This window comes from Aegilops tauschii, chromosome 3, assembly GCF_002575655.3.
Source record: "Aegilops tauschii subsp. strangulata cultivar AL8/78 chromosome 3, Aet v6.0, whole genome shotgun sequence".
NCBI lineage: Eukaryota > Viridiplantae > Streptophyta > Magnoliopsida > Poales > Poaceae > Aegilops > Aegilops tauschii.
The window spans coordinates 509,766,910-509,781,885 of NC_053037.3; the positions used below are offsets into that span (position 1 = coordinate 509,766,910).

A 14,976-nucleotide genomic window follows, 5' to 3' on the forward strand; every position below is an offset into this window, starting at 1 on the left:
CTGAACTATTTATTGTTGATTTATTTTGTTTATGTTTGATCTTTTTGCTTGTGTTTGGAATGCATATGTTGTTTGTGCGAGAGTCGCGTGCTGCATTTTTGCACGCTGCCGGAGCTACACGTGGCTGCTGGAACCAGCGCTGCCCGCCGCGTCAAACCAAATGATGGCACATGGTAAAGTAGTTTTTTAGCGCGCGGTGCGTTGGGGCGGTTGGAGATGCTCTAATCATCACATGCCCCGCCTCGTCTATGCCTCGCAGATTGGCTGCACGGACCACGGACCCTGGCCCCACTTCGACCAACCCCCACAGCCGTCACAACCCTTCCTCCTCCTCCATCCTCCCTCTCCCTCTCTCGTCAGCCGTCGCCGCCATTTTGCCTCCGTCGTCTTTGTCCGACGCCGACGACCAGCCCATCCCACTGTCTCCGGATCCGTGCTCCGCAGCGCACGTGCGGACGCCCGAGCACAAGGAGGTGAGCGGTGGCGTGGTGGCTCCTCACCGCTGTTTCGGCGACCGGGAAAGACGGAGAGGAGCGGAAACTGCTTCCTCCTCACAGCGGTCGACTGGTTGACGCGTGGCACCACCGCGTGCTCGTCTCCTCTGCATCGTGAGCGGCGCCGCCTCTGCCCCCACACAAGAGAAGCATCGCCGTTGCCATGTCCTCGGCAAAGGTGGAGCGCGGGATCCTGTGATGGCTGCTGCCGTTGCCGCCGTCCTTTCTCTCGCTGCCGCCACCACCCCTCCGCCTCCCTCACCCCGCCGCTGCAATCCCAGGTGAGGCCCGCGGATGAGGAATGCGGGGGCGACGTCGAGCGCCGGCCATGTCCCTCTCGCTCCTACGGCCATTTGCGGCAGCGAACTGTGGCGAGATGATGGTGAACGAAGACGATGCATCATCCTCGTCTCACGAGGATGGAAACAGTAGCAGATCGAGGAGGACGGCGCGACCACGACTGTGGCACAGGTCAAGAGTTCATGTTCTTTCTTTTACATTTTTGCAGGCCTTTTCTCTCCAAGTGCAGAACACTTTCCCGCTCCCCATCGATGACAATCTTCCTGTATGAACATTTTCATCTCTGCTCACCAGAAAGTTGCGTGCTTGTTTTTTATGGTGTTGGTTAATCATTTTCTTCCCGTGTATATGTGTGTTTCAGGGTATTTACCTTTGCTGTTATCATTCCGGGCCTTGCATGGAGCAACATCTTATCTTATGGTTCACCCAGAAGGAAACATAATGGTTGACAGGTAAATAAATTTCAAGCAACCTATGAAGTATCCCCTCGGCTACAAAGCTGTATATGTTTCTGATAGAAGTTCACTTTAAGCACAAAGTAATACTAGTATTGAACGATTTGCATAGCATTGTGACATAAAGGAAGTAGGTAATAGATCCCTGTAACACATATGTGTAGTTTACGGTTGATCGTTTATTGATTTTGGGTTGGAACCTTGATGGACACATAGTGATATATTTACCTGTTATAGTACTCTGTTTTTCTCCCTAGAAAATTCACCCCGTAGTTAGTGTATAACAGCTGGAGAGAAAGTATGCTTTTCTTCATTTGAACTATTCGGCAAATCCTCCAATTATAAGAAAGAATGATTTTATAAATGAGAGAGAGATATGCTCTCATCACTTTGCAGGCGGCAGCCATTTTATAACTATATTGCCAACATGCTTCTATAGTTTTGATCACCACAAAATAGTTCTAGCTGCTCCTATAATTTTCAATGTCATTTACGGGTGGTTGTAGTGCAGTTTTGCTGATCTACATGCATTTTCAGCATTATAGAGTATAAGATAAGAGCATGAATCTTAGTTATTTTGGCACTGCCGTCCTTTACATTATCCAGTGTTTTGCATGACAAACAGTGAGGATACTATCTACAGATGCAGATTTGCAACTTAAATATACCAGACCTTGGAGACCTGCGGTTATTTACCACTCTTATATCTTTACCAGATGCAGATACGTATGCCACAAGCTGTGCCAACCTCAAAGGTTAGAGATCCCCGCTTGGGTCGATATCGGAGAGGCATTGCTGATTGAGTGGTGCCAGCCGGAGGAGATGATGACCCAACAGCATGGAAAAACAATGCTTACTGGAGGTATTTTTGATTCTGTGCCTTTCCTTTTACCGGCCTATGTTTTAGAAAAAATCAAGATACTTCAACAATGTTAGCCCAATGGGGTAGTTCCTAAGTATGCTCTGTTTCTCAAAAAAATGTGCCTAAGTATGTTCTAAATCTGAAAAATTCATTGCTGTGCGAGGTTGTCCAGTGTACTGGTTTTTCCGCTTATTGATCAGTTTTTTCGAGGCCATGGATTTTTTTATATTTGCATGGGCTTTGTTCCTGTTTGCTATTTTCTATCTTTAGTGTTTCTTTGATGTTCTTTGTTCCTGTATTCCCTTTCTTTGATGTTCTTTTCTCACACTGTTTGATGTTTTGCCTTGGGTGGCCTATGTCTTGGTTTTGCTTTATTCCTTTTGCCCCATGTCTACTTTCTAATGTGTTGTTTCGCTTTCTTTCTTGATCTGCTATTTCCTTTGGTGATCCTTCTTCGTATAAACAAGTCCACAACTCAATTTATTATAAGCTTCTTTAGTTGCAGCAGTTTATTTTTGTTTTCATTGTCAAGATTTCTCCTGTTTGTATTTCTGTTTTTGTGTGTTGCCTGCTTATTGCCGATGGACCTCCCATTGCTTATGTCCTACCAGTAGAGCCATGCCTCCCCGTTGTCCTGTCCGTCAAAAGCTCGCTCCCTGTGGTGCTGTTCGTTGAAAGCTTTCTTTCTCTTTCTCCAGAAATTACACGGGTTGTTACACAGAAGTACATGCTTCCATGTGATTGCTCAGTGCACAAATAATCATATATGATGACTGAGGTGTAATGTACTTTGTTATTCTGTTTTTCCTTAAATTCCGCCAAAAACAGTGCCTCTGTATTTAAGTACAGGAAATGTTATCTTAGTTGTAACTGCTGGACCCTTTCCTTCCAAGGGAAAAACAATGGTAATTAGTTTCGCACAGTTGTAACTGAGTATCATGATTTTGTAAATTAGATGCAAATGTTAGAACCAGCGCCGATTGTGCAGTCAATTGGTTGTGCTGTAGTGAGCTGAGGGTAGTATACATCTCATGCTGCACTCTCAAATTTGATTAGTAATTCAGTCAAATAATAAATAGAAGCATTGTTACCATAAACTATTGATTGGTGATGCAAGCACTGCAGACCTTAAAGAAGGGTTTGTGAAATATTGCTCGAGCTACATCGACATATGCTAGCTAAATATAAGAATGCAGAACATATCGATCCTCATTTGTTCTTGTTTTTCTCTTCTAGGCAATGTTCTCTTCTTGTTGAGGGGAAATGGTATATTGCTCTTCTTCATGAAGTGGATTTCAGCTATTCTAAGGGCTTTCCCTGTGACTCTCTACCTAACAGGGCTTTCCGTGTGACTCTACCTAATGTTTTGCCGGTAATTTCTAAAGCTTGGTGGGTCTATTTAGAGACTTCAGATTGTTTTATTCTTGCCATAGTGATTAGCACTACACCAAATGGTATACATTTCTGTATTGTGCCCTGCAGGAAACTTGTGGTGGCCATAAGCAATTTCAAGAGCTCGCTGTAATCATTTGAATGTAAGCAATTCCCTCCTTGTGCTTGTGTGCTTCTATGTCTTTCCTGCTCTATTCTTAGTATATGGAATGGTTATATTAGCCCTGTAGTTTACTTTAACTTTTGTATCTTGATGCATAGTAAATTGCAGAAAACCACCAGTTTGAAGGTTAGGTTTGCGAAAACCACTACAATACATTTTTTTTGCAGAAAACACCATGTCTTCAGTAATTTTTTTGCAAAAACCACTGATCGGTGGATTAGAGTCGTTTGAGCGCGTTTATGACAGATGGGTCCCTGTTTTTCTTACGTGGCATAACTTTTCATGTCAAATGGGTTTTTATCTATATTTACAAACTAGTCCCAACAATTTTATATGGACACCCCTTAATCAAAAAACGAAAACACAATTAGGCCCCCCGTGTGCACAAAACCGGCAGCACAGCGCTCATGGCCCACGCGAGCAAAACGCTCGTCGCCGGCGAGAGGGTGGCCATCGGGGTATGGGAACAGAACAGGACGCCCATGAGGGTTAGAGCATCGTCTGGAGCGGAACCACCTTGAGCTCCTCGGCCGGCCAACTGTAGCTTGTCGAGGACGCGGCCTCCACGATGAGCTCTTCTTCGCAGGCGGCTTGGCAGCGCCGGCGCCTCTTCTTCGCGGGCAGAGATGGCCGTCGCGGGCGGCGTGGCCGTTGCAGGCCAGAAGAGATGGTCGCCGCGGCCTGGTGCCGCCCCATGACCAACGGGGCTGTGGACGCTGTTGCCCCACGAGCTCACCACGCCGATATGACCGAGGCATTCTCGCCGGATCCGGTGCCGGGCGGGGACGTTGCCGGCCGATTTGACCAGATCCGGTGCCGGGCGATGACGGCGGCGGCCTGCATCCTGCGGAGGGAGCGGCGGCAGCCTGCGTCCTACGGAGGGAGTGGCGGCGGCAACCGTGGAGGGAGTGGCGGCGGCGATCGTGGAGGGAGTGGCGGCGGCAGCCGTGGAGGGAGCGGCGGCGGCCTGAGTAGGGAGCGGGCCGTGGAGGGAGCGGCAGCGGCCTGCGTCCTGTGGAGGGAGGGGCGGCGGCGGCCCGTGGAGAGAGCGGCGGCGGGCATGCTAGTCGGCCGTGGAGGAATATTGGGACCAGCCCGTGGGGAGGGTTTGTTGCGTCCTGCGGAGGGAGCGGCGGCGGCGGCCGTGGAGGGAGCGGCGGCGGCCTGCGTAGGGAGCGGGCCGTGGAGGGAGCGGCGACGGCCTGCGTCGTGCGGAGGGAGAGGCGGCGGCGGCCCGTGGAGAGAGCGGCGGCGGGCATGCTAGTCGGCCGTGGAGGAATATTGGGACCAGCCCGTGGGAGGGTTTGGGCTGCATGGGGGAAGAAAATTAAGGGACTCTTTTGCTTTAAACCCAAACCGTTACACCACGTAAGCAAAAACAGGGACCCATCTGTCATAAACACGCTCAAACGACTCTAATCCGCTGATCAGTGGTTTTTGCAAAAAGATTACTAAAGACATGGTGTTTTCTGAAAAAAAATGTATTGTAGTGGTTTTCGCAAACCTAACGTTCAAACTGGTGGTTTTGTACAATTTACTCCATCAAAAATAATAGTTAACCACAAGACCTTATTTCTGTGAGTGAAAGCATAGATGCACACTTGCTCTTTTGTTGTTTTCGATGGGTTGCCAGATTATTGAAAGAGAGATACTCATACTGGTTTCAGAGTTACATTCTTCATGTTCTGAATGAGCTGACAAGGAAGGAATCTTGGTTTCACGGACTATATGATCTCGAAGACTGCTTCTCCTTTGGTCTCTTCACCAAGGTTTGCTCCCTTTCTCACTGTTGATGCATTAGCTTTGTTTCTATTATATTCTTGTGATGCTTTGTGTCTGTGCTGATCCACCGCCAACTGAGGTATACAAATATGTTATATTTCCTGCATTTGTGCTGATCCACACAATTTGCTGGTCTCCACCTTATTCCTTTTCGGACATCTGCATTTGTATATGTAGTCATGTACACCCACTTCAAAAATGAGCAAGGCTACCCCTTCAGCTGCAGCTGTAGGGTACTATGACTGGACTTGGCGTCTGATTTCAATTGTCTTGATCTTTGATTCATGCTGACTCCCTTTAAAGGCCCCTAGATGTGTTTTAATTACCACTCCTGCCAAGAAGATAAACATGGCAGCTGAGCCTATAGTTCCAGCTGAGGAACAACCCAAGGTTAGGCTCCTTTTCTGCCTTTTGTTTCCTTATGCACTCATGATTCTTTGATGTACCTGAATTTCCTTCTGCTGTGCTAGGTTGACAGTGACACTGCACATGGAGCTTCTCTGACTGCTACTGAAGACACCGCGATCAGCTTAACAAGCCAAAGAGAATGTGCTATTCAGTAGGCATGGTATAAAACTAGACTCTTTGCCTGCTCGAGTAGCCTTACCAAAGTGTTTCTCGAATCTCTACGCCCCTCTTTGTTTGGGCTTTTGCTTTTGCTTTTGCAGCTTTTTCATTTTGCCCACTAAGCCATAGAAGCTCCTAAATAGGTGATTTTTGAGCTTCTATGGCTTTTGGCGCTCAATATTGTTACATTGACGCAAATGTTAACGCCCACACGTGTGGCACGAAGCAACATTGCCCAAATGCCTCCATTACCATTCATTTTGCCAAGTCAAAATAGATGACATCAGCGAGAATCTTTTTGGTTTTCGGCTTAAAAAGTTTTATCTCCTAATTAAAAAATTCAATTATGCTTCTGTGTTGATATTTATTGCATTATGGGCTGTTATTTCACATTATGGTGTAGTACTTATGCCTTTTCTCCCTTATTTACAAGATTTATATGGAGAGGGAGAATGCCGGCAGCCGGAATTCTGGACCGGAAACGAGCAAATCTGAGATACCTATTCTACACAACTCCAAATGTCCTGAAACTTTACGGAGAATTATTTTGGAATATATAAAATATTGGGTGAATAAACAATAGAAGGGGACCCACCAGGAGGCCACAAGCCTGGGGGCGCTCTACCCCCAAGGCGCCCCCCAAGGCTTGTGGGCCCCCTGGCATCGTCTGGTGCCCATCTTCTACTATATGAAGGGTTTTGACCTAGAAGAAATAGGAAGAGAGCTTTCGGGACGAAGCGCCGCCGTCTCGAGGCGGAACTTGGGCAGAAGCAATCTAGGGCTCCGGCGGAGCTATTCTGCCGGGGAAACTTCCCTCCGGGAGGGGGAAATCGAAGCCATCGTCATCACCAACGATCCTATCATCGAGGGAGGGTCAATCTTCATCAACATATCAACCAACACCATCTCCTCTCAAACCCTAGTTCATCTCTTGTGTTCAATCTTTGTCCCAAACCTCATATTGGTACATGTGGGTTGCTAGTAGTGTTGATTACTCCTTGGAGTTGATGCTAGTTGCTTTATTTGGTGGAACAACACATGTTCAGATCCTTAATGATATTCAATACCCCTCTGATCCTGAACATGAACATGCTTTGTGAGTAATTGTGTTTGTTATAAGTAATCATGTGAATTTGGTATTCGTTCGATATTTTTGTGACGCCCCCAATTTGACCGTACACTAATCATGCACGCAAATGTGTACGATCAAGATCAGGGACTCACGGGAAGATATCACAACACAACTCTACAACAAAAATAAGTCATACAAGCATCATAATACAAGCCATGGGCCTCGAGGGCTCGAATACAAGTGCTCGATCACAGACGAGTCAGCGGAAGCAACAATATCTGAGTACAGACATAAGTTAAACAAGTTTGCCTTAAGAAGGCTAGCACAAACTGGGATACGGATCGAACGAGGCGCAGGCCTCCTGCCTGGGATCCTCCTAACTACTCCTGGTCGTCGTCAGCGGGCTGCACGTAGTAGTAGGCACCTCCAGTGTCGTAGGTGTCGTCGTCGACGGTGGCGTCTGGCTCCTGGACTCCAGCATCTGGTTGTGACAACCAGATAGAAAAGAAAGGGGGAAAAGAGGGAGAGAAGCAACCGTGAGTACTCATCCAAAGTACTCGCAAGCAAGGAGCTACACTACATATGCATGGGTATATGTGTAAAGGGGCATATCAGTGGACTGAACTGCAGAATGCCAGAATAAAAGGGGGATAGCTAGTCCTGTCGAAGACTACGCTTCTGGCCATCTCCATCTTGCAGCATGTAGAAGAGAGTAGATTGAAGTCCTCCAAGTAGCATCGCATAGCATAATCCTACCCGGCGATCCCCTCCTCGTCGCCCTGTTAGAGAGCGATCACCGGGTTGTATCTGGCACTTGGAAGGGTGTATTTTATTCAGTATCCAGTTCTAGTTGTCATAAGGTCAAGGTACAACTCCGGGTCGTTCTTTTACCGAGGGACACGGCTATTCGAATAGATAAACTTCCCTGCAGGGGTGCACCACATAACCCAACACGCTCGATCCCATTTGGCCGGACACACTTTTCTGGGTCATGCCCGGCCTCGTAAGATCAACGCGTCGCAGCCCCACCTAAGCACAACAGAGCGGTCAGCACGCCGGTCTAATCCTAAGCGCGCAGGGGTCTGGGCCCATCGCCCTATGCACACCTGCACGTTGCGTACGCGGCCGGAAGCAGACCTAGCCTAGTGGTGTTCCAGTCTAATCCGGCGCGCGCCACTCAGTCGCTGACGTCAAGAAGGCTTCGGCTGATACCACGACGCCGGGATACCCATAACTACTCCCGCGTAGATGGTTAGTGCGTATAGACCAAATGGCCAGACTCAGATCAAATACCAAGATCTCGTTAAGCGTGTTAAGTAACCGCGAATGCCGACCAGGGCCATGCCCACCTCTCACCTAGGCGGTCTCAACCTGCCCTGTCGCTCCGCCACAAAGATCCACTTGCGGGTACTCCTACGAGCCGACCCGACTTTAGTCATCACATGTGTCATGTATGTAGTATATAAGTATATACCCGTGATCACCGCCCAGGTGATCACGGCCCGATAGTATAGCACAGCAGACGGACAAGAATGTAGGGCCACTGATGGAAATCTAGCATCCTATACTAAGCATGTAGGATTGCAGGTAAAGGTATCAACAGTAGTAGCAAGGATCGGCTATGCATCAGGATAGGATATCGAAAAGCAGTAACATGCTACACTACTCTAATGCAAGCAGTATAGAGAAGAATAGGCGATATCTGGTGATCAAGGGGGGGGCTTGCCTGGTTGCTCTGGCAAGTAGGAGGGGTCGTCAACTCCGTAGTCGAACTGGGCAGCAGCAGTGTCGGTCTCGTAGTCTACCGGAGAGAAGAGGGGGAAGAAACAGTAAATACAATGCAAACATAAGCATGACGATGCGTGACATGACAATGAGCGGTGCTAGGTGTGCCCTAACGCGACAGTAGGTGGTACCGGCGAAGGGGGGGAACATCTGGGAAGTATTCCCGATGTTTCGCGTTTTCGGACAGACGGACCGGAGGGGGAAAGTTGCTAGTTCGATAGGTTAGGGAGGTGTGGTGACGAACGGACTGCGTATTCGGATTCGTCTCGTCGTTCTGAGCAACTTTCATATAGAAAACATTTTCATCCGAGTTACGGTTTAAAAGATATGAATTTTCAAAGTTTATTTGAATTCCTGGAATTATTTGAATTAAGCAAAAAAAATGAATTATGACGTCAGCATGAGGCAATGCTGACGTCAGCAGGTCAACAGAGCGGCTGACCAGGTCAAACTGACCAGTGGGCCCCACCTGTCATAGACAGTGGGCTAACAGAAGATTAAACTAATTAATTTTTAGTTAATTAACTACTGGGCCCACCTGTCAGTGAGTGATTAGATTAATTAATTAGTTTTAATTATAAAAACATTTTTCTTTTCTCTTTTTTTTTTAATTTTGCGGCGGGGCCCGCATGTCAGTGGCTGGGCCTGCCCAGTCAGCACGTTGACTGGGTTGACCCAGTCAACGGGGCCTGCGGGGCCCGCTGGCAGTGGCCCTGGGGTGGCCCCAGGCCAGCCACGTCGGCGGCCGGCGCCGGAGCGACTCCGGCGACCAAAACAGCGGCGGTCCCTCGCCGGAGTTGGCCGGAATCGCGCTACGGGGCTCGGGGAGGAGCGGGGCTAGGCCCATTCGAAAGAGCTCGCAGCGCCGCATCCAGTGGTGGCCGGGGCTTCGCCGGACTTGGCCGGAATCGGCGCCGGCGAGCGGCGGAGGCGGCGGCGCGCACGGGTTCCTGACGGAAACGAGGCTACGGCGGGCTATCGAGCAAGCGGAGGGGCTGGGGGCATCTACGCGAGGTGGAGAGTGCAACGGGCTTGAGCCCGTGACCAAAAGGTCACCGGAGCCTTGCCGGCGGCGAGCTCCGCGGCGCGGCGTTCGGGCGCGCGTGGGGAAGCAGCTAGGGGGGCGCGCGAGAGAGAAAGGATAGGGGAGGAGGGGGAGAGGCTCACCGCGCGGCACACGGAGGCCGGTGAGAGGCTTAGGAGCAGCAGGTCGGCGCCGGGGAAGAAGGGGGTCGCCGGCGTCCGAAGTTGAAGACGAGCTCGGGGAGGTCGTTGCAGGGGCTCCGGTCTCCAACGGGCTGCACCAGACGAAGCAGCGGGCGACGGCGGTCCTTGGAGACACCTTGGGGCGGCGAGGTGGGTACGGTGGCCGTGTGAACGACGGTGAACGGCGGCGACCGCGTCGGGCGTGGGGAAGGAGAGAGCGGCGCGGATCGGGGGGGGAAGAGAGAGGCGCAGGGGCCGAGAGGTGAGCGGGGGTGAGTGGGAGAGGGGCCCGAGGAGGCGGGGGGAGCTGGCGCCCTTATCCTCCCCGTCGCCGGCGAGGTGGTGCGGCGGGGACTGCCCCTGTTCCGACCCCGGTCGGGGGAACAGGGAAGGGGGGCGAGTGGGAGAGGTGGGCTGGGCCGGGGGTCGGCCCAGTTGGGCCAGGGGTGCTGTGGGGGGGGGCCTTCTCCTTTTTCTTTTTCTTTGTCTGTGTTCTTTTGCATTTTCTTTTTATTTGTTTATTTTCTTTTCTGTTTTATTTCATTTAAAAGTATTTAGGTATTTTATAAAAATGTGTTTTCTCCACCATAATTACCAGTGTATTATTTGGCACCCACCGAACATTTTTGTTTAAATTTTTGAAACTTTTATTTTCCACTTTAATTTTAATTGAAGTTTGAATTAGGAGTTTGAAAAGAAATGTGATTCCAATGTGATCATGCCCTGTTTAGCAACATGATTAGCTTAATCACAGAGAGTTACTGTAGCATGATCCTCAGGGTGTTACAATTTTGATGAGATGTATGTTGTCTTTTCTGTAGTGGTGTTATGTGAATGTTGACTACATGGCACTTCACCATGATTTGGGCCTAGGGGAAGGCATTGGAAAGTAATATATAGATGATGGGTTGCTAGAGTGACAGAAGCTTAAACCTTAGTTTATGTGTTGCTTCGTAAGGGGCTGATTTGGATCCACATGTTTCATGCTATGGTTAGATTTATCTTAATTCTTCTTTCATAGTTGCGGATGCTTGCGAGAGCTGCTAATCATAAGTGGGAGGCTTGTCCAAGTAAGCACAGCACCCAAGCACCGGTCCACCCACATGTCAAATTATCAAAGTAACGAACGCGAATCATATGAGTATGATGAAAACTAACTTGACAGTAATTCACATGTGTCCTTGGGAGCGCTTTGTTTTATATAAGAGTTCGTCCAGGCTTATCCTTTGCTACGAAAAGGATTGGGACACCTTCATGCACCTTTGCTACACTTGTTACTTGTTACCCGTTACAAATTATCTTATTATAAAACTATCTGTTGCTGATAATTTCAATGCCTGCAGAAAATACCTTGCTGAAAACCGCTTGTCGTTTCCTTCTGCTCCTTGTTGGGTTCGACACTCTTACTTATCGAAAGAACTACGATTTATTTCCTATACTTGTGGGGCATCAAGACCCCTCCTTGTTGGCTTCACCCGATGGTGCCCTCAGGTGGTGGCGAGGAGCGTAGTTGGATGAGGGGAGGCCGGCGGCATCACGATTGGGGGCAGTCGCCCGTGTCGCTTAGGGTAGGCAGCGCGGGGCTGAGTAGGAACCAAGGCATAAAACTTTAAAGCAAAGTAGCTAGGATGTAACACTTGCACTTATGCTATCTTCGTTATCATGTACCACCTCCACTCCAAAATAATCGTAGTTTCTGGGTTTATCCAAAGTCAAATATGTTTAAGTTTGACCAAGCCTAAAAATATATATATATATCAATATCAAATTAATCTCATGAGATTCATTATGAGATATATTTTCATACTACGTGTATTTGGTGTTGTAGATCTTAGCAAGTTTGTCTATAGCATTAGTTCAACTTAAGATAGTTTGACTTATAATAAACCTAGAACTTTAATTATTTGGAAGTTAAGTTACTAAAACTCTATTGTACACGCCCGCTACAACATCACTGCCGCACGACCGAAGTCATGGAATAACACCCACGACCGTTGCTCGCCGCAGAGGCGACATTGTTTGCCGATCCCGGGGTCGCCGTCCTGGAATCCGCCTACCACGCACATCCCACCTGAAAACAAGGAGACACACCTCACATCCACCAATAAGAACAACCGAGGCCACCATGACAGCTAAGAGGGCCACACCAACGAGATCCAGATGGGACCGGCGTCTCCCTTCGCCCCAACAAACGTCGTCGGATTTGGCGATTTGGGACAGCTATGGGTGCATGCGAGGGCACATGGCCTGAACCCCGCCCATGCCGGCCAAAGCTAGTCACCGGAGCAGCCGGGGATGACTCTTTTACAAGATCGGGTGAAGGAGCGCCCCTGCCCTAGTCCGGCACAAGTCGACGATGAGACCACCACCCAGATTCATCTGCATCAAGGCCACCATGCACAAAGGGACACCCATCGTCGATGAACTGGGAGAACCGCGAAGGACCGATACTGCCTCCCGAGGCGCAATGAGTACCCCTTCCAGCCATAGCGGGTGTGATGGTTTCCCCTATCGTCGTGCAGGCTTGCTCGACTATGATGGGTGGGTGGGAAGGCGGCGCAGGGGAGAAAATGAGTTTTCGTCGGCCATTCCTAAATATAAGTCTTTTTAGACATTTCAAATGAACAACTATATACGGATGTATGTAGACATATTTTAGAGTGTAGCTTCACTTATTTTGTTTCGTATGTAGTCACTTGTTGGAATCTGTCGAAAGACTTATATTTGGGAACGGAGGGAGTAGTACGCAAGCACACGCACGTCTGCCATCCACAGTCCAAATATATGCACCTTTGTACGTATGGGGGCACCATATATATATAGACCCAAAAAAAGCTTTGTCCCAAAAAATACTCATGGAATATCCAGGTGGTGTACGTAAGTCTAATGCTTAATCTAATCCTTTTGTGTTACAGCAGGAAGTGAACACTTGAACTGACTCAATGGATGGGTCATTTATAAACCATGTGGTTCATAGGCTGCTTCGCTTCGTGGCTGTAATTAGTGGCGAAGCCACACTATGGCTGCGTAGTCAATTGACTACACAACAACTTTTGATAAAACCCTTCTAAATATACAAGTAAACTTCCATGGAAAAATTAAGAAACAGTATACGATTTAGAGATGAATTATAGTTGACATCACAGGTTTATAGTTCTAGCACCGCCACTGAGCCTGTAATTGGTCTTTGCGACAAAAAACACAACAGGTCATCTAGTAGTGCACGGCACGTCCCCCTGCCATCGACAGTACAAATATATGCACCTTTGTATGGGGGCACCATATATATAGACAAAAAAGCTTTGTCCCAAAAAAAATTTTGCATGGCACTACGAGAAGAGCAGCATCTTCTCGGTAAGGAGTGCGTACAAGTTAGCAGCTGCAGACCTCCCCCAAATAGCACAGAACCCGTCGAGCTCATCCAGTGAACCAAATGACAGAAGTATTTGGGACCTCATATGGAAATCAAAAGTGCCTGGTAAAGTGCGAATTTTCAGTTGGAGAGTGGCGGCAAATACGTTAGCCACGAAGGAAAATAAGTGGAAGAGAACGCTCGAACTTGACAACACCTGTAGTATATATGGGAATGGAATTGAGAATGAGCACCATGCAGTAATCATGTGCACAAAGAGCAGAGCTCTCAGGTCAGCCATGAGAGAAGTGTGGAGCTTGCCCACTGAAAACAAGTTCATGTATACAGGAGAGAATTGGCTGCAAACCCTGCTAAACACAGTCATGATAAGAGGAGGTTTTAGCTATGAGTTTCAACGCGCTTGGATTAGCTCCTCGGCTGGGCATATATACAATTTACAGAGAGCTCCACGGAGGGAGATCGTGCGCCACTACTGGTGATCGTGCGCCACTAACTCACGCACACGATCACATGTACTCTACTCGTACACATACACAGGCATACAACATACACATACACATGTGGTCTAACACCCCCCCGCAGTCGTGTTGTCGGCCGTGTCGACGCAAAGACTGGACCTGAACTGGAGGAAAACGTCCTTGGGCAGGCCTTTGGTCATGACATCAGCCAGCTGCTGCTTCGTGGGGATGTGAAGAACACGGAACTCACCGAGCGCGACGCGCTCGCGGACGAAATGGATGTCCAGCTCCACATGCTTGGTGCGTCGGTGATGCACTGGATTTGCCGAGAGGTAGACAGAGGAAACGTTGTCGCAGAAGACCAGAGTCGCAGTGGTCACCGGAGCGCAGAGTTCACCGAGGAGTTGGCGTAGCCAGACGCATTCGGCAACGGCATTGGCGACGCCGCGGTACTCCGCCTCGGCGCTGGAGCGCGAGACGATGGCCTGGCGTTTGGACGACCAGGAGACGAGGGCGTCCCCGAGGTAGACGCAGAAGCCGGAGGTCGAGCGGCGGGTGTCGGGGCAGCCGGCCCAGTCGGCGTCAGTGAAAGCACGCAAGTCCAGGCGCGCCGAGGCACGCAGGTGGAGACCGAGCGACGGAGTGCCACGCACATACCTGAGCACGCGCTTGATCAGGTTCTGGTGACAAACGCGGGGATCATGCATATGAAGGCAGATCTGTTGCACCGCATAGGCCAGCTCGGGGCGGGTGATGGTGAGGTACTACAGCGCACCGGCGACGCTGCGGTAGGCGGAGGGATCATCGACCCGCGGCCCATCAGCATGCGGTAGCTTGCCCTTGGTGTCGATGGGCATCAGAGACGGCTTGCAGGTGTCCATGCCAGCACGATCGAGCACGTCCTCAGCGTACTGGCGCTGGCAGAGGAAGAAGCCGGCAGCGGTGCGCTGGACACGGATGCCGAGGAAGAAGTGGAGCGGGCCGAGATCCTTCATGGCGAACTCGCTGGTGAGGCGGGCGACGACGCGCCCGAGGAGCCCCACCGTGGAGGCGGTGAGCACGATATC

The 14,976-nt window shown here is 49.5% G+C and overlaps 1 long non-coding RNA gene across 4 annotated transcripts; it reads left to right on the forward strand.

Moving 5' to 3' along the window:
- The first annotated feature begins 282 nt into the window (after positions 1–282).
- Positions 283–7,129, forward strand: LOC120976891 (uncharacterized). Of its 4 annotated transcripts, none has more exons than XR_005773526.3 (7): positions 283–1,059; positions 1,156–1,246; positions 1,966–2,111; positions 3,348–3,646; positions 5,334–5,838; positions 5,919–6,016; positions 6,449–7,129. It is a non-coding gene; the product is annotated as an uncharacterized lncRNA (long non-coding RNA). The 4 variants fall into 4 exon arrangements; XR_005773528.2 differs by lacking the exon at positions 6,449–7,129 and having other exon boundaries at positions 5,334–5,435; positions 5,626–5,838; positions 5,919–6,101; XR_005773527.2 differs by lacking the exon at positions 6,449–7,129 and having other exon boundaries at positions 3,348–3,483; positions 3,594–3,646; positions 5,919–6,101.
- Positions 7,130–14,976: the final 7,847 nt, after the last annotated feature.